Genomic DNA, 18,827 nt, shown 5'->3' with positions numbered 1-18,827 from the left:
TGGACACAAAAGAAGTTGGTTTTACATCTTCCTTCCAACTCATTCAGTGCTAACTTTGCACTTTCTAAAGCCACAGACAATGTAACACAGTGTAAATGGCAGTAGCCATTGCTGCCAGGGGCATGCGCTGGGGCCCTGCAAGGGCCAGCAAGCACATAGCCTGAGTGGTTCAAATGCAAATGTAACTTAGAGTGCACTGTGTAGCTTGGTGTAGGGCTGTATTACATAGTTCTGTAGGGCAGTGGAGTTAATGCAGGGTTCTGACAGTGGTTTCACATATCTTAGAATAGAATCATAGAGTAGTTAGGGTTGGAAAGGACCTCAAGATCATCTAGTTCCACCCCCCCTGCCATGGACAGGGACACCTCACACTAAACCATCCCACACAAGGCTTCATCCAACCTGGCCTTGAACACCGCCAGGGATGGAGCACTCACAACCCCCCTGGGGCGACCAATTCCAGTGCCTCACCACCCTAACAGGAAAGAATTTCCTCCTTATATCCAATCTAAACTTCCCCTGTTTAAGTTTTAACCCGTTACCCCTTGTCCTGTCACTACAGTCCCTAATGAAGAGTCCCTCCCCAGCATCCCTATAGGCCCCCTTCAGATACTGGAAGGCTGCTATGAGGTCCCCACGCAGCCTTCTCTTCTCCAGGCTGAACAGCCCCAACTTCCTCAGCCTGTCTTCATACGGGAGGTAGGTTTGAACAAAACTTATGCAAGTCAGACCTGACCTCCTTCAATTCTAAACTTAAGGACGAGGAAAAATTATCCCATGAGATAAATATTTTCTTTTCTTTTTTTTTTTTTTTTTGAGTGCTTCCTGCTTTTTCTGGGTTCATAAATAGCACACGGGTAACCCAACTGAAAAGCAGAAATTTGTGTGTTTGAACACTCATTCACTGAAAGCAAAATATCTCACAGAAAATGCTATCTGCAAGAAGTTAACTGACCAGCTGTACTGTTGTGGTACTTCGGTATATCTCTGCTGGAACCCAGGCGCTTAAATATTTTTTACTATTTTTATTATTTTTTAACCTGGTAAACTGAATTTGGTATGGGTTTCTTCTAGATGTAGTTTGCACTTAAGGGAGAAAAATGTGGGAAAGCTCTTTTTATTATAGCTACCTCATTCTCCTGAGAGAATCCACGCTTCACAGAAAGAGGACATAGAAGGAAACAGACAAACAGAGGATTAATCAATATCTAACTTTTACTCTGTTCAGCTTCTCAGCAGAGTGCAACTGCTGTGGGGAGGTGAATATCCTCTCCTGGGAAAGGGACTTGGCCGCCTCTCATGCAGGCCTGGCTCCTCTGTAGTTGCAGGAGAGGTCCTGGTGCCAGCTACAGAGGTCACTGCTCATTTGCCCTCCAGCTTGAAATGGAAAAAAGGAAACGTAGCCAGAGAAGAAGGAGAAAAATGCAATAGAGGGGAGGCTGTGTCAGGCCAAAGGCAAAACTGTGAGTTGTTAAGGGTGTGCTGGGAAGGAAATGGCTAGAAAAGAAATCTGACATATGGGGAAATGGTCTAAATGACCTGAGGCAGGATTGATTGCCCTGGCAACCAGGATGTTGACAAGGCACCCTCATAAGGAGATCAGAAGAAGCAGAGTGGGGAAAGGAAGGGAACACAAGGACAATGGAGATCTCTCTTTCTTGATAATTATCTGTCTACTGTATCACAACATGAACAGCTTTGACAGAGAGGGGATGAAATACTGTTTCTGGGTCTCAATACAGTATGGCATCCTCAGGCTGTTCTAGCCCTGGCAAGAGAAGCTAAATTGAAACTAAGCTGCAAGAAGCTTGTTGTTCTTTGGAGAAAAGAGGAGCCTAAATGTGTGTTTAGTATTTAACGAATCTCAAGGAATTGTTAAGGCAGTAAGATCATGGAGTACTCTGTGCTCTTGGAAAGCCATTAATATAGCTTCTGGTGCCTAGCTTAGCATAACCTGGTTTTCCTGTAGTCTCAGAGGGAGAAAAGTGATTAGAAAGAAATCGGAAAGGAGAGGTAATAGTAAGTGGAGTGAGATGAACAGATAAATATTTGGGTGCTTGGGGAACTTGACCAAATGCCACTGTCAGGTCCTGTTATATAAGATCAGTCTTTGCCACTTTTACTCTGAATATGAAGAATAAATGCCTAGCTTCCTGTTATTGTCTGCCTATGTCCAGCCCCTCAGGTCCTCTGGATGGGCAAGTTCTACAAGCATCAGCTGTATGAACAAACTAGGAAGTATGGGCTGGATATCCACTTTGGAATGAGCTGGACTGCATGTTAGCAGTGTTTGTTCCTTCTGTTGTCTCCATAAAGAATCAAGATGACCAGCTTGGGTGTGAACCTCTTATGCTATAGATACCAAAAGAAAAGCTTAGATGTCCCAAGTCCCATCCATGACATGTTTATCTGTGCTCAAATGATCTTGCATGCAGCCAAGCCACTACCTATGAGCAATATCCACAGGCACCTGATAAAAGCATGTATACAACCAGGAGTGGCTAGAAAAAAATAAAAAAGATGGATAAGAAGGGTAGGTAACTTGCACACTTTTTAGTCTGCCTTTGGTAACTGTCGGTAGTGTCTCCTCATGGCATAAAAATTAAAAATGGACAACTTGTAGCTAACGCTTAGGGACTATTTCTCATTGAAATTAAATCTCTAGAGAGACTTCAGGTTTGAATGGGGTGCTCTAGAGGGCTTTATTCTGTTTTGTTTGTTCAACAACTTCTTCCCACTCCTCCATTTCCTGAGCGAGCGAAGACTTGTAGGCAGAGGTAATAACTTCTTTTACTAAAAAGCTATGTGGTAGGACTGAGCAATCAAAGAAAAAAACAAGGGTTTGGGTATGCTGTTCTGAAATAAAAGCTGTGAAATTAAGGAGGAACAGCTACTGTCAGACTGATTTCCTTAATGGAAATACTGACAGGTGGCTGCGGGTGATTGTTTTTCCTCTCTTTTTATATAACCCTCTCAGTTCTACCAATGTGGCTGTGCTGTGACCCAGGGAGGGAACAGAACATATTTTAAAGTAAGATTTAAGGGGGAGTGGGAAAAAGGAAAATATTATATATTCTTATCAAGCCAGGTCAGCTCTCCAAACTGGCTCTTAAAATGGCCACCCAAATAGTTGTGCAATGGTGATTGGTGGTTTTGAGAGACAGCTGGCCAGACGATGTCTCGTAAAACTCAGTCTTAACTCAAATGCATTTCTTTAGAGGCAAGAATGACTCAGAAATACTTGGCTCCATCTGGTTCCCAGGTATTCTTCCTGCCCCTCGGCTGTCCTGGCATTATACCAACAATAGATGTTTGTATAGCCACATGTTGAGCAGATGCAAACGGATGGAAAATTGTTCTTTCTGTAGAAATTAGATTAACTGAGTTCTAGGCAATTGAGAGAAATAAGAATTTACCCTGTGCTAGAGCTCACATGTACACATCTGTACTAGAGACAGCTGAAAATTGATAAACTGAACTCTAGCTACCACACCTGTCACCTGACCTGAAGGGTCACATCTGCAGTGTGAACGTACTCAGAGGGATAGAGAAGGAAGAACTACAGAACAGGGAATAGAAATGAGGATTTTCTATTGTACAGAGATTTTCCAAAATAAATTAGTCAATCGTTGTTGACATGAAAGTGTCATAAAGATGATCTTGAGAGAGCACTGAAGGCAAGAAGTAAAATGCAAAGTGTATGAGACAAGAGATTAGCAGGAACATAGTTTCTTTCCTCTCTGGTGTAGATGAAAGCTAATGTCAATATTGACTACTGAAGTATTATATAGCAACGATGGCTCAAGAACTGGCTTTCTGTACCCATTTATGACTGTAGCAGACCTCAGAAAATGATTGCATGCAATTTACCTTCAGGGTGAAAAATTAATGAAGCTAGAGTACTTTGAAATGCAATGTGAGTGTGTCTTTAAAAGTTGGTGTATTTCTTAAACCAGTAATTGTAATTGAAAGGGTAAGAGGGAATTTTCATCTCTGCTCCTGTGCACTGGCTTATGTTAATGATTATAAAACATTTGGAATATAATAAAATCTATGTATAAAGGGGCTGCCCTTTAGAGAGGGGAAGAAAGCTAAAAATCTATGAAGGACTGAAATTAATACAATTCTCCCAGACTACAGTTTCAGGCTTCTCTGAATATCAGCTGTGATGTGTTGTTTACTTACTGCATTTTATCGCTAACCAATTGTTTTGTTGTGGAAACCATGACCTTCATAGACTGCTGTCGTCCCAGCAAATGGACAAATATCAGCCATGTGAATGGGTGGGAATGTGTCTTGTATGGCAAGCTGCTGGTGACCATAATGTCTTGATGCTCTTTGTCTGCTGGGTGAAGGAGGGGAAGGTGCACTCTCTAACTATGAAGCAAGAGGTTTGACTAGCTTGCTAACTTTACTGTGAAAAGATGCTACTTGCTGTTCATTGTCCCTAACGCTCACTATGTGATCTCAGGAAGCCAATAGACTTCTGTCCTGGTTCAGTGTTTTATTCTGTCTTGTGAAGAAGTCTGTTGATTCTTCCTGACTGCGAAACAGATAGTGGGTTTTTTTCATTCCCGTTTCTCCGGCTGTAGTAGACTCTGAAAATGAGTAAGTATGGTAGATTTTTCTACAGGCGCTCCAAAACTACAACTTTGTGAATTCATAACTGAAAGGCAGAACTTGAAACATAGTTTGCCTTCCAACCTGCTTAGAGTTGTTTTTCTTGGACACTCCCAACTTCCTATACCTGCATAGGTCCAGACTGAATTTGGTAATCATATTTAGGATCCAGACAATATAAGAACATGAATTCCAGTTGCTGTTCCTTAAATAGACTTCTACTGAGCTTAAACACTTTAAAGTACTGAAGTGCAGAGGTGAGAGGTAACAAGACTGCTTGCTGGTGGAGAGGAAGAAGCCAAACCAAATGTTTTAATGCAATGTACTTTAAAGAACCCTAACTATAAATTGAGTACAAGAGTCCACTGACAAAGAATTATTTCTACGGAAAAATCTCTTAAAAAAAAAAAAAAACAACAACAACAAAAAAAAAAACAGCAGACCCACCCCAAAATGTTGCTGTGAATTCACTGAAGCTTACTTTGAACTTAGCAGACTAGAGAATGCAAATCCTGAAGTCTTAATGAAACCTTTAAAGTATTCCCCTATCTCAAACATGTGAGCTAAATCTTTTTGCTTCATAAGGATGCTCCCTTTCTTCAAGTTAGGCACTGGTCTTGAAGTATCCTTACTGGGTTGTGCCTCTAGTAAACCAGCTGCTGTCTCTTATTTATGAGTGCATGTAACTCAGTAACATTCTTTTTCCTCTAGCAAAATACTTCTGAGAGCCAGATGAACTGGTTTTAAATCCTTCTCTTTAAAGGCTTTAAAGTACAATGTGATTTTCTTGGGTGGGGGGATAAGGTATCATCATCTTTTATCTGACCTGGCTAGACATGAACATCAAAGCTCTATCATGGTAGAGTGTGATACTCGGATTATACTAAGATAATGCTTTCAAACATCATCCAGTTGATACCATCTATCTCTGACAAATGCACTGCACTGCATAACATCTACTGGTTCTCTCATACCTCAGCATATGCTGTTATAACAGTTACATAGTAACGAGTCAAAATCACCATCTTTTTCATTACCTGTAGAAAAGAGAGGTAATTCTATTAGCTCTGCACTGATGTTTCTATCTTTGAACACATTTAGGGTTTTTTCTTTCAGAAGAAATACTTTTATGTGTTCTAGAAGGTACGGCCAAGGGAGGCTCTTTTACTGCTGTCTTCAACTACCCAATGGAAAATTATAGAGAAGGCAGGGCTAGGCTCTTGCTGATGTTCACAATGAAAGATCAAGAGGAATTAACATGTCATATCAAGAAAAATTCTGATTGAGCTCTGTTTCTCTACAAATATAGGAGTTCTTACTATTATTTGAGTCCCCCTGCCACTCTGCTTCCAGAGCAGTTTGTCTTCATGCCCTCTATACAGAGTTTGTAGCCTAGAATTTATTAACACGTGTTTGAACATCCCAGTTTTATTGTTGAATATCAGGAAGAAAAATCTAAGTCTGCATCTTAATCTAAGCTGTATGAATAACATGTGGGGTGGGGAGGAGCAGGGGGGGGGGAAGCATGTCTAAAGAAAACCATACAGTTAAATCCTGAATGTCCTGTGCATAACTGATTAATTTTAAAGTTGTTTTCATTACCCTGAAAACTGGTATTGGCCTGCTCTGGCATGAGGAGGGAGAACAGCTCAAATTCAAAAGATAAGAAAGCTGTTACATGGTCAGTGTAGGGACTGTGGATTTGATTCTGAGCATAAACAAAGATTTTTCTTGTTGTTAAATGCTGTAATGGGGACCATGTGTGCGAGATTAAGGAGGCAACTTCTAATCTGACAGACTGATTCGTAGGTATGCAATGTTGCCCGATGTCAACCAAAGTTGCACATGAGTATTGCAGGAGGAGGGTGGTTGGGTTTTGTTTTTTTCCCCTCCTTTCTCAGGGCCTGAAGAAGTAGCTTGTGTTGTTGTTTGCTGTATAAAATTGTGTGTTTGGGGAGCAAGAGGGTTCTTTTTGCCATTCCATCTATGTGCCAGTACCAGGAAAGATCTTGGTATACTCTTCACCTTATGCCAGCAGTAGACTTCTGTGAGGTTCTTTGGCATCACAAGAATTGGTGTAGTTGGTTTTGGCTCTGTGCTTAGAAGAAATATTCCTGAAGTTGCATACCTAGGTTTTCCTTTATGTTTGCCTTAATAGGCTATGCATAGCACAAACCAGAGTTACTAACCAGTGCAAGTAGATCTGAAAGTTGCTTCAAACTTGATTCCTATAAGCACCTTATTTATAATTATAAAACTTCTTTTAAGCAGGAAATGAAACAGGCAAGTCAGTTAGTGACTCGGATTTAAGCACTGCTATCCCCAAGGGGAGATCAGCAGTGAGATCATCCCTTCAGGTAGGGGGCAAAATATGAGGAGGAGTGTGGTTATTCCTTCTTGCTTTTAATGACATTAAACAGAATACAATTGACTCCTAGCTGAAGTATAATCTCGAAGTATTTATTTTCACTGGCTCTCAAGTCATTTTGACTGCCATTTGACTGCCAACTACAGAAAGTCAATTGATTTATAGTCAGTTGCTTAAAAGGAAAGTTTTTAAAGTCTTAACAATACCAATGGGGATTCACTCCTCAGCTCTGAGGGAAGAAAATGTCAACAGTGGCAAAAAGCATTATCAGAGAACTGCTGTTTTCTCAGACAGAATTTCGAATAAGATTATGGCCCAAACTCATTAGGTAACCAATGAGAATTACGAGTAGTGCTCTACTGCACAAATGCACTGTTACCATTTTTTTCATTCTACTTGCTACAATGAGGCAGGTTAAGGGAGGGAGTTCCAAAAGTTTGAGGTTGTGCAACTGTGTATGTAGTATTATCCTGAGTTTGCATGTGTACCTAATGCACAAGTAGGTTATCAGGTCACTGTGGTCACTGAGATCTCTAACTGTACCACAGGCAACCTGGAAAAATAAAAAGTACAAATTGGGCTCCCCAAACCACAGATTTTAGTGGTTGCTTTTTTAACACAGGTTTTGAACTTGGAGGCTTCTCAAAGTCATCTTTAACAGGCTACATTTGTAAAGTAGTGGGGGGGAACCATTCTCAGAAAAACGTGGTTATTTATTACAGTTTTCTTTTAATCATGGATGGGTCAGCAGCATTTATGTTATCCCTCAAGACAATATTAGCATTTCTATTAAAAGGATGATAGGTTATTTACCCCAGAAGTAAAACACAGAGGTTTAAAGGACCAGTGAGATCCTCCCACTCCAAAGGCTCATTTCCTTTCCTTAGTTAAAAAGTATTGTCAGAGGCCCAGTTCGATGGAAGTGATACATTAATACTCATAGCTATGAGTTATATGAACACTTCTTTCTTCCAGCAGTGTTTGCGGCACTCAGTGAGTGTTTATATTGTGATAAGGCTTAGAGACAATGTGTATTAGACACATAAAAGTATGTCTCTGCCTTTAGGATTAGCAAGGAATGAGAAATAGCAGATGTCCAAGACAAATATGTGTGTCAGAATACAGAATAATGTCAGAATAAGAAAAATACTGTGATACACAGCATCTTACTGTCTCAGGCAGATACACCACAGCTTGTCCCTCACCACGTAATGGTTCCAGTTAGTTGTATACCTAATGGAAGCTATGACATGGGGATTAAAGGAAAACATAAGCATTGCTCTAGCACTGGCTCCAGTAAAAGTGCCGTGAGAGAAGATGTGAGCATGCTTCTTAAGCAAATGTAGAATTTTGTGAACACTGGTGATAAGCCTCGGTCACATGTCACAGCATAACTTGGACCTGGGTCTTAAAGGATATTCACCTTCTGTTGTCTTAGTCTAGACTGCCTGTAGGAAGGATATTCACATGGGATAAGTGCAAGTGGCTTTTAAAAATGTTTTACTAACAACACATTATACCCACTTTAAAAGGATGCCCCCTGCATACAGTTTATATTCACAGCTTTGTCCAGTACTGATATACAGAAAGAGAGAAAACAGTCCAATAGGGTCATAATCAATTCCTCTTCCTCTTGTGAAAGAGAAAAATTGTGAATACCTACATAGCAAGACAAAAAGCAAGCAGAAAAGAGAAATAGATCCTAGTCTCCAAGATTTCCTTTTCAGTGAAACCAAGATGTGTGAACTAAGTTTTAGAAGTGCTGAGGTAGCATATGTTATGCGTTATGTCCTGTAGGATATGCTGCAAATTGAAATATGTAGTAGGCTTGCTTGGGATTTTTTGCTTTGTTTAAACAGTTGATGTGTAGCACTTATTCCTGTTACAAGTCTTTAGATAAAGATCTCATTGCAAGTATGGTATTTGGTGGTTGTCTCTATCTGGGAAGCCTTGATTTATGCTGCCTTTTTTTTTTGCCATTATGTTGAAATCAGTGTAGTACTATGAGAAAAATAGCAAAATGAAAATTCCGGGAGCAGAACATTTATAGTTTATACAGTGGTATTTCCCTGTGGGCTTTCTGGCTAAGGTAGGTGGCCTAGTAGATTCAGTATGATTGGACAGCCTGCATGAAACGTGTATTTATCTCTAGCTCTGTGGCAAAATCAAGATTTCAGTCTAATCTCTTTAGTCTCATCCTTTTTTAAAGTCGAGAAGGGAGGATGACATCTTATTATCTTACTAATTCTACTCAGTTTGCTGATTAGGTTTCTTTTCAAGAACACTCTTTCACTTGTCAAAGTAGATCTGAATCTTTGATAGCAGACACGATGGGAGGTAAGATCAGCTACAAACTGGACTGAATTTAGAACTACCAGTGAGAACAGAACTGAGGATTCTTCTTGCTTGTCAGGGTAAGGCCACCATTAGAGACACTTCAGTGCCATGGCTCCTGACATGAATGCCAAAAAAAAGCACAAGATTATGGGTGTCCCTATCTCCTATGCTGTGACTCATCGTCAGATGCAGTTTCTAGAAATTGGGCTGGAGCCCCATTGGAAAGCACTAAGGCAGCACTGGCTTTGCATCTCTAAATTTTGGGGGCAAATTTCCCCACTGTTTGTCTGTTCTCCAAGTGACGATCTGGCCCTTCATAAGAATAATGTGATTGAGTTGTGTATTTTAGATGTATTCTGCGCACAATGAGTGGTACAGTCCTTTCGGGAACTGAAGTGCCATTCTGCCTGATCTCTGCCAGAACACATACGCAGAGCATTTGCATTCTGGGAGCTCTCGGGTCAAAGGCCAGTGTCTAGTCAGTGCAGAACAGGCCTGAGCAGGGAAGTGGAGTTTGGTGTCAAGCATTGATATTATTTCTGTGTCCCAGCTCTATGTATTGAAACTATGGTCCCAGTACAGCAACAATACTTAGAAAGACTTTATCCACTCTCTCCACTAAATTGTGTGCTGCATGCACCAAGCTTATTTTGTTGAGCATCACTGGGATCATGCTATGTAGCTCAGAACAGAAGTCATCTGCTCCTGGCAAGCTCTCATACTGAAAAACTCTTAGTGAAAATAACCTATGTTCTCAATGTTTATGCCTGTGCAGTGATTGCCACCCTGCTGGGGATGTCCAGAGTACAAAAAGGTTGAGTTTGGTGCTAAGTATAAAGCACAAACCATTCAGGTAAATTGCTTGTGTATGTTATGAATTTATTAGCTTATCCAAGGGTATTAACTGACTATAATGCAGTTAGGTTTTTATGTCTAATAACTGTCAATTGATTAAGTAGTTTTCATTAGCATAAATGCTCAGCTTTTTGCATTTTTACATTTGCATTGAGAAACTCAAATCACCTTGAGACGTCTTATAGGTCAGTCTCTTACACAAATGCCTTATTCCCTTTTCCCACCTCTCCAATATAGTGTTAAATGGGAACATTTTAATGCAATTGCTGTATGTATTTGCTTGCTCTGATTCTTTCCATCATAGCTCTAATTTTTGAAATGCCGCAATTATAAGCATTTTCTCTGTGATAAAGCTGAGGAGGTAAGCCTCGAGGAACTGAGAAAATCAAGCTGCCCTACTGATTTCTTAGAGTGGAATATATCTATATAAATAATGTTAGGGATACAGTGAGGTAGCAGCACAGTTTTTATTGTACATTTTTATTGTACATATTGTATTTCATTATATAACTACCATAAGGATTTCTATTGGTATAAACAATATATTTGCTTCAAACCTACCTCAGTCTGAGCTGCAAATTATTTACGGATGTTATTCCTGTCAGTATACATATGCAATCATATGCAATGCTGCATCAGGAGCAAGATGCCAAAATGTGACCAGATTATCCAACAGGTAGGAAAGTGAGGATTACAGTATAGGCGTTCCAGTATTTAAAGGGTGGCTTCAAATGAGATGGAGACTTCTTTTTACATGTAGTCAAGTGAAAAAGACAAAGGGTAATTGGTACAGGTTAGTCAAGGAGAGATTCCAATTGGATGCAAGAGGAAAATTTGTCACAATGAGAACAATCAACCAGATGAATCTCCCAAGGAAAGTGGTGGATTCCCCAGCATTTGACATTTTTAATATCCAGCCAGACAGGGTGCTGGGACTTCTTGTCCAGACCATGCTTTTGCCAAGAAAAGTTGGACCAGATGATCCCTGTGGTCCCTTCCAACCTGGTATTTCATGATAAGTGATTATTTTAGAATGTACTTTAGTTATATTTGCCAATGTTAAACAATTAAACCAAACTGAAACATCTTTATAGCGAATAGTCATGGGAAAATATTGCAATAATACAAAATAGTCTTTAAAATACTCACAATATTATTTAATCTGTCCAAGGTACAGCCCATACCCAGAGTATCTGAGTAAGTTTCATGGAGTTTCGCATCTTGCCTGCAGACTAGCCTGTGAGAGGCATAAGTTTTTGGCACATGCTTGAATAAACAACTGCATACAGGCTGCATGTGAGAGTATGGTGCTGATATGCACCTTTGTATTAAACATTAGTGTTGAAACTGGAATGCAGAACAATTATTCTGCTATATTATAGCCAGTCAATGAGGGATGAGTACTTTCAGAAACATTGCAAACTGGGATAAAGCATGAATGGATGGAAAGAAATGTGGTGTTAGAAATACTACTGTAGGAGGGGGTAATGTGAACTAGGGAATGTCATATAGCTCCATCAAAGCCAGAGCCAGTGAGACCCCTAAATAACTTAGTAGAAATATGTTTGCCTCCAACAACCACCACTTGGAGCTAATAGTTCACAGTAAATGTTCCATGTGCAGTCCTATAACCTCCTGCTGACATAAATGAAAATGCTGTCTTTGAGCAAAAATGCCAAAGCATGCCCTCACTTACTGAATATTTATAGAAAGATGCTATTCAAAAAAGAAATAAAGAAATGAAGAAATAAAAACATGTCTGCGAAATTTTTAGCAATGTGGCTTGAAATTTGGCAACAATTTGTAAAACATACCATATGGGACCTTACAGGGGTTACTCAAAGAGGTAAAAATATTAATGTAGTGGCTGGGCTGTCAGCCCAGAGAAGAAGCATTTTTTTTCTGTGCATTGCTAGGACGGAAGGTGAAAAGTTATCAAACTGAGGAAGAGAAAGCATCACTAGCATGCAAAACATGGCTGCCAGACTGGGGATGTCAGTTAAGGCCAGGTTGAGATGCACTGTCTCTGTGGCTGGGTGATTGCCTTCACAGGCATTCCCTAAAATTGCCAGTGGGCCTGTTCATGTGAGAACCCACCCACTGCTGTTCCACTGAAATCCTGGCAAGAGCATGGGTCTCCAGTTTAGACTGTGTTTTCCTAGTAGCAGAAGTTAGTAGAGTACATTCACATCTTGGTTTATACTGGAGATGACGACTGTTGCAATCTGCATAATGTTACTGGCATTATTTATTCTTACATTAAAACCAGAAAAATGAATCCTCACAAATGCAGCTGCATGCAGCTCTGCTGCAGGCAATAATTAGGCCTGAAAGAGCAAACAGAAGTGACCCCTTCTAAATGTGAAGAGGAGGTGTAAAATGGAAAAAGTGTTACTGATCATATCTTTGGGTTTGTTCTTTGCTCTAAAGGGAGACATGTCAGGTTCTCCTTCTGTGCATATGTTTCTAAGCAAGAGTATATTTCTTTTTTCACTAATGAGGGTATAATTTGCATATTAGAAATTTCAGCCTAAGTGTATCTGGCAATTTACTAGCTGAACTTTTATGATTCTGTGAATTAATATTTGCCTAATTCAGGAATTCTATATTTTGAACAAACAGGGCCCATTATTCATATCTCATGACAAAAGTTCCTTACCAGAGGTACCCAAACCCTCTCATTGTCTTCCTTCTGCCCCCAAACACACTAGAGTGCAATCAGGAATAAAATAGCACTGTCAAAATGAACAAACACATGTTCCAAGTTTGTGTGTAGGTGTTTTGTGTTGTATTTTCTGTTTCTAATGTATCTGCTCACTTGAGTTGATTTACAAAACTTTTGTGGTTCAGAATAGGACTTAAAATCTCTATGTCCAGTTGGAGGGTTCTCTGAATGTATATATCATCCAGAGTGCTTTAGAGAGGAAACATCTGGATTTAGTCGTAAAAATCAACGGCATGATATGGCTCAGGGCTTTCAGATATTAATTTTCAACAGGTTGTCCTTTTTTGTTTCTATTGTGTCTTAAGTGATGGACCTTTTCTATCACAAAGCATGTGTAAATTAAAATGCATGTGTGAAAACATGCTTATACTATACAATGTGTGCACTAGTGGTTTTGGAAACAAGACATTCTTTCACTCAGGTCAAATTTTCAAGTTGTGCCCTTGGCATGAGCAGTTCACTTCCTGCACTCCAATTCTCAGAGGACATAAAGCTGGGTTTGGATATTTTTATTTATATATTTTTTAACTCATAAGGAAATTGATACCATGTGATATAAAGACTTCAGCATGTTAAATATAATTATTTCTTTAAAGCTGAGGAGGACTGAGGTTAACATTTGTTTCAGATTTCCAACAATACCATCATTGCTGTGTAACAGCTGAAATGGTTCCATCCATCCCGTTACGACGTTACTTTATTTCTTGACAAGAAAACATTAAATATGAAGCTAACTGGGGGTAGGGAGAATCAAAACTGTGTGAATTGTTTAACCTTCTACCACAGTTCAACAGTTGTGGTGGTTTGTTTTGGGTTTTTTAAAAGCCTTTGGCAAGCTGCCTTGATTTCATAAGGCTACTTATGCTTTGTAGGCCCCCAAAGATCACAGTGTTTCTGGCTCAAGACTGAAATCCCTTTGAGCCAAAGCTGAAGAAAACTTTTGAACCATGTTGAGTAAACAGTTCAAGAAGCAGCTATCGGTCATGATGCTCTTAAATGTTGTATGTCACATCTCAGAGAAAGATGAACAGTAACCATAAATACATTGATTGAGTTCAAACACTTCCAGAAATCATGGTGGCAGTCAGTAGTAGGTGGAATAGGGTGTTTGTTATTTCTGTTGAAACTGTGTTGGAAAAAGGAGCAAAATGATGAATTCACTGACTGCACAGTAATACTCCTTAAAACTCGACTACATAAATCATCACCAAAAACACTGAAGCAAAAGATTCTCCCTACAAGAAGATTTCTGTTTTTTATCACCATAGAACACAAGTTCCTACTTAGGAGCCTAGAAGATGTCATGGCTCCAAGAAAAGTACTTCATTCTGAAAAATGGTCCAGTGATTTGGGGCTACTGATGAATTCAATGTGGAGAAGAGTAAAGAATGCGATTGGTGGACTTCTAACCATTTTGTGTGTATGTGTTTTGGAGGGGTTTTTTGTGTGTGGGTTCGGGTTTCTGTTGTTGTTTTGTGTGTGATGGTGGGTTTTTTTGGTTGTTTAAGGTGGAGGGTTTTTTGTTGGTTGGTTAATTGGGATTTATCTCCCTAACAGAGACATTATCCTGTCTGAGCAGCTAGGTCATGGTCAGCACCATTTTCTTAGTGTAATTTCCAGAAAAGCTGAGTCAAGGATTTTGTGCACAAATAGCATCCTGAATTACGAACCCCAGTATCACTTTGTAGGGGAACTATCGGACAAAAGGCTTCAGTGCCCAAAAGTTTGTGTATTTTTTTCACAACTGCGTTATTTTCATTATAATGTGAAAATACTGCTCTTCTACTTGCTGTGATGTCTCCAGACCATCACAGCTGCAACAGAACTTGTATGTTAGCTGATTAGTTTATAAGCTGAAAAAAAGTTCATGCAATATTTAGTACTTGAGGGCAACCAGGGTCAATGAAGAATGCTCAGTATCTGATCATCAGATCAGTGTTTTGACATTTGTGCAATGAATTTATATAGTATACTTGAAGATACCAAGAAATAGATGGTTGATGAGTTTCACAAGCTACAGGGATACCTCAGATTCCTGTATGTAGTAGCATAAGTAACTGCAAGTTTATAACTGGCCACTATTTTTCCTACTGAGGAAGAAATCTGACTTCTTACAAGAACAGGAGTTGCCATCTCCTTTATTTTAATGATACCTGAAATTAATACAGCATCTTTAAATATCTAGCCTTAGATTATAGCCATATTTAATACATCTCTAGCCTGGGTTTGCTTTTATGTGGCAATTTATAAATGGATTGGTCCTCTGTGCTCTGGAAATCACTGGAAATCTCTAACAATCTCTTAATTTCTAAACGCGTCTTTCACCTAAGGACTTTGTGTCGTATTAAAATAAAGAAGCATGGGGTTCTGTTAACTCTTTGAACTGGAAAAAAGTTCCTGTTTTGTTCATGTTTCAGGATAATATTTGAGATGGCTTATATTCAACACAGTGTTTTATGAAGCTAAAACATTATGGACCCATTCCTTTATATCTTGCACAAGAAATACAAAGTTGTAGCATTGGGCAAATAAAAATGAACAAGGAGAGGGAGGAGAATATTCCTTTTGGAAATGGAAGTGTCTGCTTCACTGTTTTGATTGCTATGCTGAGTCCTTTTGAATTTTATTGTAAACTTAGATTTTTTAATAGATTTATTGTAGCTGGGAGTAAAACTGTCAGATTTGTTCATGCAGCACCAGTCTAACATATTTGGTTATATTGCTATGCACTTCAAAAAATAATTTGACCAGTTCAGGTTGAAATAGTGAGTACATTGAGGAAAATGGCGCACATGTTAAAAAGGGTGTGCAGTCAGAACACAGAAAAGATCAATTGAAGGAACATAAAGAAGCTTACAAAACTAAGAGTTCTACTCATAACATGGAAAGTATGCTGATAGTATATTACTGAAGTGAGTATCTGATGGTGTAACATCTACATATTTTGGTACCAGAAGTATTGGGTCTTCAGACTCACTCAACGAAACACTCCTGCATCCTGCCGCTGTAATGCATATCTTGTCATGTGCTGTACTTACAGTCCACGTCATGGGACAAACGTTTGTTATTAGCAAAAGTTTCACAGATGAGTTTCACCATTCATTTTCTGGTTGACACCAATTTAACAACAATTTTCTATTTTGCCTGTAAGCTAGGCTTTTGCCTAGACTTTTTCTTTTAAAATAAATTTGGAAAAATTAATGCAAAAAGGAAAAGGTAATTTATTTTGATATTTAAAAAACTCTAATAAACAAAGAGTTAATTTATACTGTACAATAAGCATAATGTAGTCTTCGGTTTCATAGCAAATAGCTGAACTGCACAAAGTGCATTGGTTTGATAACAAGTTGTTATGATGGCCATTTCAACATCAAAGTTCTTTGCTAGATCTTAACTTTTCTGTGGACTGCAGTCCAACTTATTTTTCCTGGATAAGCTCTGCCTCTGTTGGGACTATAGGGAATAATTCTGAAACCTAATAGCATTACAGAAAAATAAGTGTATAAAAACTGTTCATACATGAAATGTGTTGTTGAAGATGTGCTGGATCAGTCACTTTTACATAGTGTTTGCAGTTAGATACAACACTTTGTAAAGAAATATTGGAGTGTCTCAACTTCATACAGAAGTAGTGGCAAAACTCATAGTGTGTGCAACCTTTTCTGTTTTAAGTGGTATGGATTAAAACTACTGATATATGTGCTCAGAAGGCAATTTACAACGATGTATCAGTAGGTTTTGGTCACTAGTCATTTAATATACGTTCAGAGTTAAAGTTCAGGGCAGGAAAGGTAATTAGTTTGTGGACGTTAATGTAACTGATGCACTCTGGAAGGCCTCTTAAACTCACTCTGTCCTTATTCCGATAACAACTGCTGACACTTTTTGAGATTTTCTGCCTTTGGGCTAAAGCTTCTCGTATTTCATTTGAACTCTGTTTGATTTTTGGTTTGAGGAAATGGAGCAAAGGGAATGTAAATGGGTTAAAGTGTTTCTGTTCCTCCCACAAACCCCCTCTTTGTAATGCATGTGTAGGAGGAATGAAGAAAAAGCTATGGTCTCTTTCACTTGCTACAGCTTTCATTTCCTTGTCCAATGAGAAAGCAGAGACTGCGAGAAATAAAAATCCTGTGCATCGTTTGCTGGGATTTTATGTTAAAGATTTAGAGTTTGGGGAATTTTCTGCCAACACCCCACCCCCGCCAAATTATGAAATATTGCTTTTGTAGTAAACACATGCCTAAATCAATCCTTACTGAGACGTTAGCGTCATATGTGTCTAACACTGGGAACATGCTTTGCTGAAAAGTTACTGAATTGCAGATTTTATGAATTTTGATACAAATTTCAGTTTGTTTGGTCAGGCAGGCAGCCAATTTTATTTTCTTAAGACTCTTAATTCACCTAAAGATATAGCAAAAAACAAAAGGAGTATTTACTGAAAAACAAGCTACAAGTAGACCTTATGAGATCAGTCAAGGCAGGCTGTGCTGTACCTGCATCATTCCTGACACTTCTCTCCTCTGTTCTTGAAAACTTTCGATGTCCAAAGCTCTACAGCTTTTTAGGTAATCTGTTCCAGAGCTTCGCTAATCATACCATTAAAAAAGAGGTGCTTTTTTTGTGTATGCCTCTGTAAATCCACTAGTTCTTTTATGGGCACAGTGAGCAAATCAATCTTTCTTCATCACAGCAGCCTGTCTGTTATTTACGGTTCTTATCTTGTCCTTGCTAAGACCCATACTCAGTATTGAAAGGTTTTTTCAGGTGGTATTTTCAAAATTTTCCAGGGTTTCATAATCTCCTTTTAACTTTCATCTTTGGTCCTTCAGGATGGATGATGGTCCTCTTTCAAACAAGTAAATTCAGTAAGAGAATAGAGCAACCTGAGAGGACATCTGCCATCCAAACAGTTAGGTGTGCCAGCCAGCTGGCAGCAAATAAGCTCTGGATAGCCAGTGTTAGTTAAATAGAATTGTAATTGTAAAATCTGTGAAACTTAAGCAATTGCAGCTACTTATTTTACAAAATGAGTAAACTATATAATAGAAAAATTAGTCTGGACATCTTTTTTCTTTGAAGTAAAGGGGACTCAAAACATGCAAACTAATGCTGGGCCCTGAAATTGTTGTTGAAGCTCCATTAGGAGGTAAAGTCACGTGCATGAAAGCATGCTGTAGCTAAAACGGTTACCTACAGTTGAATTTTTATGAGCTTTTAGTATATAACCTTAAATTTTTAAGGATAGTAAACTTTCTTTTACTGATACTGTAAAGATACAGCAAGATACCGAAGCACATGCCTAACTCCAGCCTTGTGGCTAGTCCAGTAGAACTAGGTATGGCCTAGCAGGTTTCTTCTTAGGAAGAAAAAACAATCAAAAAGCCAATAATTCAATAACTTTTTAAAAATACAACTCCATACCTTTTTTATGGAGAAAGATAATTTGAGGGGGAAGCTGCTGTTATCTTCAAATCTCATTCTAAAGGGCCTTCAATGCAAAAAAGAAGTCTTTGTTCCAGAAGACCAGTGCACTATGGGCAGTCTTCCCAAACTCATCTTCTTCATGATCTTTCCTATTCCTGCTGGTTTCTGACTCTGTCATACATGCATTCAGTAAACAAAGCCTTTAGTTTCCAGTCACAAGGAAAAAGCAATACAGATTGCATCACTCAATTCTCACCTAAAGCTTGCCAGCCTGATCTGTCAGCACTCCCTTCTGTTTTTACCATTACTTTTAGTTACTGTATGTATTTAGACAGAAAATCAATTATTTTTAAATATGCAGATCTGGAAAATATGCATCTGAGATTTTTAAAAACAGTGGCTAGTAAGCCAGCTGCTAGCAGCAGTTTTACAGCTATGAGATGGTGTCAACAGGCTGGAAGAGATTGTGTCATTCCAGAGTTCATCCTGACATAT

At 38.9% G+C, this 18,827-nt stretch overlaps 1 long non-coding RNA gene across 2 annotated transcripts in view; it reads right to left on the bottom strand.

The window, feature by feature from the left end:
- The window catches only part of LOC136007287 (uncharacterized), a 32,815-nt gene extending 14,439 nt beyond the window's left edge, over window positions 1-18,376 (bottom strand). The window contains exon 1 of one of the 2 annotated variants that reach the window (XR_010609584.1): window positions 18,330-18,376. This is a non-coding gene — a long non-coding RNA (uncharacterized LOC136007287). Of the gene's footprint in view, window positions 1-11,329; window positions 11,387-18,329 lie in introns of those variants that run through there. The other variant, XR_010609585.1, reaches the window with a different exon arrangement.
- Window positions 18,377-18,827: the final 451 nt, after the last annotated feature.

The sequence above is a fragment of the Lathamus discolor genome, chromosome 1, assembly GCF_037157495.1.
Source record: "Lathamus discolor isolate bLatDis1 chromosome 1, bLatDis1.hap1, whole genome shotgun sequence".
NCBI classification, from domain to species: domain Eukaryota; kingdom Metazoa; phylum Chordata; class Aves; order Psittaciformes; family Psittacidae; genus Lathamus; species Lathamus discolor.
The sequence above is the reverse complement of the archived record's forward strand: the minus strand, read 5'-3'. Positions and strand labels throughout refer to the sequence as shown.